Below are 6,684 nucleotides of genomic sequence, written 5' to 3' on the forward strand. Positions count from 1 at the left end.
TCATTGTAATGATATTGGTGCAGTAACAAACTCGAAGAAACCATAAGTCTATAAGGCAGGTAAACACAATAGAGCGCAAGTACCACCCAATACGAGAAATCGTATAAACGAGGAGAAGTTGTTGCTGCCTAGATTACATTAGATGATGACCTATAGATCTTTTCACTAAGGCCTTTAAGGCAAGAGCTTTTGATGAGCATGTTGAAGAGTTGGGAATAAGATGTATGGCAGCAGATATAGCTGCTTAGTCTTTTAGTATAAGTGGGAGATTGTTAGGATATATACTAAAAGCCTAGCTTTTGGTATAAACATTTATCTAGAAATAAGAATCACATTGGTCAAATGTCTACATTTATGATAAATGTAATTGTTCAATTAATTTATATTGTAGATAACATGGTGTGTGGTGTCACACACAGAAGATCATGTTATCGGTTCCTTATAAATTATTAACAGTAGCTCACGACCAAGATGGAAAGAAGCAAACCATTGGAAGGTCGTAGTGTAATTAGGTATTAGTTTATCTTAACTATATAATTACACTAGTACACTTAGAGTGTATTGAGTAGGACCATTAGAGGTCGTTTCTTTTATACTGACTTTATAAAGGAACAAAGACCTCAGTTATTATGGAAGTGTGTGCTCTTAATCCCAATATAATAACAAGCACATATATTTGATATTTATTTCTTTAATTTATCAATGGGTGAGATTTAGTTCGATAAATCAATAAGCCCGATAAGTTGGGAAATGATATCACTTATAGTGTGTGTTGTTGATTATAGAAGGAAACTATGTCCTAGTAATCTAGGTTGAGAATGTCCCCAAGAGGAGCTCATAAGGATTGTCATGTTAAACCCTGCAGGTGGACTTAGTCTGACATGACGATGAGGTTGAGTGGTACTACTCTTGGACTAAGATATTAATTAAATGAGTTATCAGTAACTCACTTAATTAGTGGACATTCGACATCTTAAACACAGGGAGACTAACACACTCATAATAAGAAGGAGACCAAAATGTAATTTGGGATTGGTGCGGTAGTTCAATAATAGTTCTCTAGTGGAATGAATTATTATTGATAAAATTAAATTGTGTGTTCGGGGCGAACACGGGATGCTTAATTTTATCGGGAGATCAAAACCAATTCCTCCTCTCGGTCCCTATCGTAGCCTCTTAATTATAGAGTACTATACCCACCTTCTTACCCATCCCATAGGGGCCGGCCAAGCTAGCTTGGAGACCAAGCTAGGGCCGGCTAAAGTTTGGTCCATGGGTGCTTCAAGGTGGTCGGCCCTAGCTTGGGTTCAAGCTTGGTGTGACCGGCCCAAATTTAAATAAAAGGATTTTTATTTTTTAAAATATTCTTATGTGGATAACATGATTTAAAAGAGAGTTTAAAAATTTAAATCTTTCCTTTTATAAGATTCTACAAAAGATTAAGAGAAGAGCTAAATCTCTTTCCTTATTTGTAGATTAAAAGGTTGATTTTAATTTTGGTAAAAACTTTCCTATTAACCATATTTATTATTTAAAAGAAAGTTTAAAAATTAAAAAATTCTCTTTTATTAGTTTCTACAAAAGATTAAGAAAAGATTTAATATCTTTCCTTATTTGTAAATTAAAAGAGATTTTAATTTTTAGAGATAACTTTCTTTTTATCCACATGTTTAAAAGAAAGATTTTAATTTATAAAATTTCATTTTTATTAACCACCATGAAGGGAAAAATTATTTCAGAAATTTTTATAAATTTCCGGAAGCAAATTAGGAAGTTTTAATTCTTGTGTGAATTAAAATTTCCTTGATTAAGGGATTAAAGGTGGCCAACCATTATCATGATGAAAAGAAAATTATTTTTAATTAAATAAATTTTCCTTTTCAATGGAAAAAGAATTAAGAAAGTTTTTATTAAATTTTCCTTATTTGCCAAGACCAAGGATTATAAAAGAGGGGGTAGAGGAGGCTTCATGGTGAACGACTCTATTATTTTTCTCCCTCTTTTCTTCCTTGGTGTGGCCGGCCCTTCCCCTTCTCTTCTCTCCATCCTTGTGGCCGAACCTCTCTTCCTCCTTGGAGATCAAGTGGTGACCGGATCTTAGCTTGGAGAAGAAGGAGAGAAAGCTTGCATCCCTTGGAGCTTGGTTGGTGGAAAAGGATCTTCTTCCTTTGAAAGTCTTGCTTGGCCGAAACTTGAAGGAAAGAAGAAGAAGGTGGTTTGGTGGTTCTCGTCTCGGAAGATCATTGCCCACACAATGTCCGAGATTACAAGAGGAATATGGTAGAAGATCAAGAGGTCTTTCTAAAAGGTATAACTAGTATTTTTCCTTTCCGCATCATACTAGTTATTTTTGGAAATAATACCAAATACAAGAGGCATGCGATTCTAGTATTTCGAATTTATTTTCGATGTTGTGTTCTTTGTTTTTTTTCTTTTCCTTTTGATTTGATTGTTCCTTTCGGTTAACCTAAAGTTATTTTAGGAAATTAAATATTAGCTTTCCTTAAAAGGTTTTGTCTAGTCGGTGGTGGTTGCTCCCATATCCAAGAAGGCTATGTGCCTCGCCACGTCAGTACTGGGAACCAATTATGGAAATTAATATTTAATAGAATTAAGAACTTAGGTGATTTGGATCGAACGTGTTAAGTTCCGCAGGAGATCCAAGTCAAAACCTAAAAGAACAAATAGATTAAACTTTGGATCAAACGTGTTAAGTTCCGCAGGCGATCCAAGTTTAATTTAAAAGAACACATGGTAGCTAGGAAAAAGTTCAGACCTTTGTACAAAATTTTTGTACAGTGAAACCATTAGGTTTTCCGAGTAGCAACCAACACATAATTCATTATATACCCAGTAATCGCCTTTATAGTCCACCCAGTTACGGGTGACGTTTGACGAAACCAAAGTACATAACTCCTTATGTAGGGAACCATGGTGACTTCAGGTCTAAGGACTAGTAGTCATACTAATAGCCACATGAGAAAGTATATGACACTCATATAATGATCCATGATACTTTCTCATGGTGGGTCATTCAGTATACATTCTCTAATGCATACCCATGTGTCAACTTGATATCTCTATATCCATGACTTGTGAGATCAAGTCATCGAGTTGACCTACATGCTAGTCTTATTGCATTAACATTGTCCCTGAATGTTAATACTCGACTAAGAATGATTAAGAGTAGTGTTCCCTATATCATCTCACTATCGATTCAACCAATCGATTGATATAGGTAAGAACCTTCTACTCAAGGACGTTATCATACTTAGTTTATTTGGCACCAATACAAGTAAGTATAATAACCAAAAACCAAATGCCTTTATTTATATAAGAATATGATACAATAAGTCCATAATACAATCATCAAATGATTGGCTCTAGGGCTCTAGCTAACAATCTCCCACTAGCTGTAACGCCCGCCCTTCCAGGTACCCCTAAGGCTACCCTAGAGGGACGAACGTCACTTAACATAGACATCATTTACTAATGCATATGGATTCATGGCAGCTGAAGACTTATATATATATTTTTTTTTGACATCTACCATATGCATCTAGTTCACTTAACATGGCATGTGAAATCAAACGTACCAACATAACATGAGTAGGATATCATACTAGCTGAACATTATCATAAGCATAGGTCCAACATTGTTCACATGTATAACTTAGATAACCCAAAAGCATAAATAGATCTATCCACCAGCACTTCCACACACATCTTCATCGCCTTTCCTGCTGCTTCCCTTAACTGATCCATTCCTTGCCTTTATCTATAGTACAAGGAAAACATGTAGCTATAAGCCAAAGGGCTTAGTGAGCTCCTTTCCTACTCATAAATCCGAATCACAATAATACATAAAGTGACACATGAAATCAAACATATCATATCATCAAATGGTATGGAAGAACATAACATAATCGTCTCCTATCATATAAGGAACATAACATAGCATGGCATAAAATGTGTCATAGCTTGTAAGTACACATCATAACATATCATATCATATAAGTATGTCTCATGAAAATCTATCATGTCATGTAAATTCATATCATGAAACGTATCATAGAAACACCTATCAAAACATGTATCATGTCAGGTGAGCATATTATACCTCCTTTTTTATTTTCATGTAAGGATTTTATATCATGTGAACATGTAGATGCAAGATGTAGAATGATTTTCAAAACATGCATCATGGAATGAACGTTTGCATCATGCTTCTTGTAAAACATATCGTATACATATACTTGAACATAATATCATCAACATGAGAAGGGCCCCGGCTTGTACCACATGTAAACATAAATGCGCACAATCCCTAGGACAAGGTAGCTAGCCCTGAACCTACTAGGGATCTAGGTCCGTTCATAGTCCGTCGACCTAGGGGCGTACTAAGGAGCCCATCCCTTAACGAGATCCGTTCATAGTCCGTCGACCCCGGGGCGCTTATGGAGCCCACCCTTGGTACAAGCCTTACAAAGTAAAATATCGTGCATGTCATATCATATCATACTTGTCATATCATGAAGAGAGCTCTTGATCCCAACTTAAGGGAAGCATCTCTTTACCATAGCATGTAGAGCGCTCTTGATCCCAACTTAAGGGAAGCAGCTCTTTTTCATAACATGAAGAGTGCTCTTGGTCCCAACTTAAGGGAAGCAACTCTTTCTCATAACATGAAGAGTGCTCTTGGTCCCAACTTAAGGGAAGAAACTCTTTAGGCTTTTCCTCTTACATAAGCCATTCATACATGCATTATGAAACATAACATGGTCCTATCATAACATAAAGTATAACATGTTATTTTCAAATCATCAAACATGGCATATCATCTCATGAACTTAGCATACATATCATGAACATGGCATATCATATCATGAGTCTAGCATATCATATCATTAACATGGCACATCATGTCATAAGTCTATCATATCATAAGACATAGCAATGCAACATATCATAAGGCATATTTTCATCATATCATGAAGCATGAAAGCTTAATCTACTCATATATCAAAGGCTACATATCATGAGAATACATAAGCATGTTTAGTTAGGTTTAAACTCTTTTCTAACCCAATTAATCCATCTTGGACGAACCACATCAGTAGGTTTCCACATTATTTTATTCCATATGAAGCATAAAAACTCAAACACATAACATGCAAATTTGTTCCAAGCACATACAAGACATTATTTTTCATGAATACGCATGTTTGAGTTCAAAAACTCTAACCCTAACCCATTTATCTTAATTTGACTGAAACCTATCAGTAGGGTTCTCATATCATTTAGTTCCATATGAATCATAAAACTTAACCACATAACATGCAAACTTGATCTAAGCATATACAAGGCATTATACTTCATGAATAAGCCTATTTGGGTTCAAAACTCTAACCCTAACCTATTTTCCTCAATTTGGCCGAAATATATCAGTAGGGCTTCATATCATTTTATTCCATATGAAGCATAAAACTTAAACATATAACATGCAAATTTAATCTAAGTACATACAAGGCATTGTACAAGCACATACAAGTCACCATACTTCATAAATAAGACTATTTGAATTCAAAATTCTAACCCTAACTTATTTATCTCAATTTGGCCGAAATATATCAGTAGGGTTTCATATCATTTTATTCCATATGAAGCATAAAACTTAACCATATAACATGCAAACTTGATCTAAGCACATACAAGGCATTATGTCCTAGGCCGAAACATGGTAAGTAGGGCCTTAGTTTTCTCTTCTTTTTTTTTCTATCATGCCCTAAGTGACTACCCATATTTACCTTGACTGAAATTTACAAGAGAGACATCTTTAAAATTTCCAAAGAAAACGTTTACGATTGAAACCGATCGAAGCTACTTGTACTGCAGTGAGGGGATACTCACATCCTTCACTAAATTCTCTAAGGAGGGAACCTTGCTTGTGAATCCTTCCTAGAGGAGAGCTTCCTTGCTCCTTGGTCTCGGCAAGAAGAGGAGAGGGAGGGAGAGTCACGGTGAAAGAGAGAGTAGGAGAGAATGAGAGCAAAATGCCAACTCATTTTTTTCATTTCTCCCTTTTATTCATCATGAGAGGAGGAGGAAAAACTATATTTTTCTTCCTCCTTTCCTTTACTCTCTTCTTAATGAAAACATTGTCTAGATGCATCCCTTCTTAGAGAGCAAGAAAAGAATATTCTAGAGCATCTCTTCATTAGAGAGGAAGAAGACAATTCTAACTTCTCTTCCCAAGAGAAGAGCTTTTACCTCTTTACCTTTAACTATAGTTTCCCTCTCTTTTCAACCACAATTACTCTTGGTCTAATGGTTATCTTATTCATGCATCTAGTGGGAGGTCTAGAGTTCAAATCCTAGACCTTATATATATTTTTATTTCTATTTTGTTTGTTTAAGTGTTCGGCTAGGAGCAAAAATTTTAACTAAGGCATATTTTTATTCATGATAAAAATTATTCTAAAATTTTTTTGCTAAGAACCCTATGGGTGTTACACTAGCACTAGTGCCAATCAGTGTAGGCTCTAAGCCCCAATGACCTAGTGTGACCATCATGCTTCCTCTGTGCCAAAGCCTTGGTCAAGGGATCTGCAATGTTAGCCTCTGTAGGTACTCTGCAAATCTTCACATCTCCTCTCTCGATGATCTCTCGAATGAGATGGAAGT

At 35.6% G+C, this 6,684-nt stretch overlaps 1 long non-coding RNA gene across 1 annotated transcript; it reads right to left on the bottom strand.

The window, feature by feature from the left end:
• Positions 1 to 3,606: 3,606 nt before the first annotated feature.
• Positions 3,607 to 6,142, bottom strand: LOC121987573. The gene is made up of 2 exons (XR_006113662.1): positions 5,911 to 6,142; positions 3,607 to 3,778 (listed from the first exon to the last, which is right to left on the bottom strand). It is a non-coding gene; the product is annotated as an uncharacterized LOC121987573 (long non-coding RNA).
• Positions 6,143 to 6,684: the final 542 nt, after the last annotated feature.

Source organism: Zingiber officinale, chromosome 5B (genome assembly GCF_018446385.1).
Source record: "Zingiber officinale cultivar Zhangliang chromosome 5B, Zo_v1.1, whole genome shotgun sequence".
In the NCBI taxonomy this organism is placed as follows: Eukaryota; Viridiplantae; Streptophyta; class Magnoliopsida; order Zingiberales; family Zingiberaceae; genus Zingiber; species Zingiber officinale.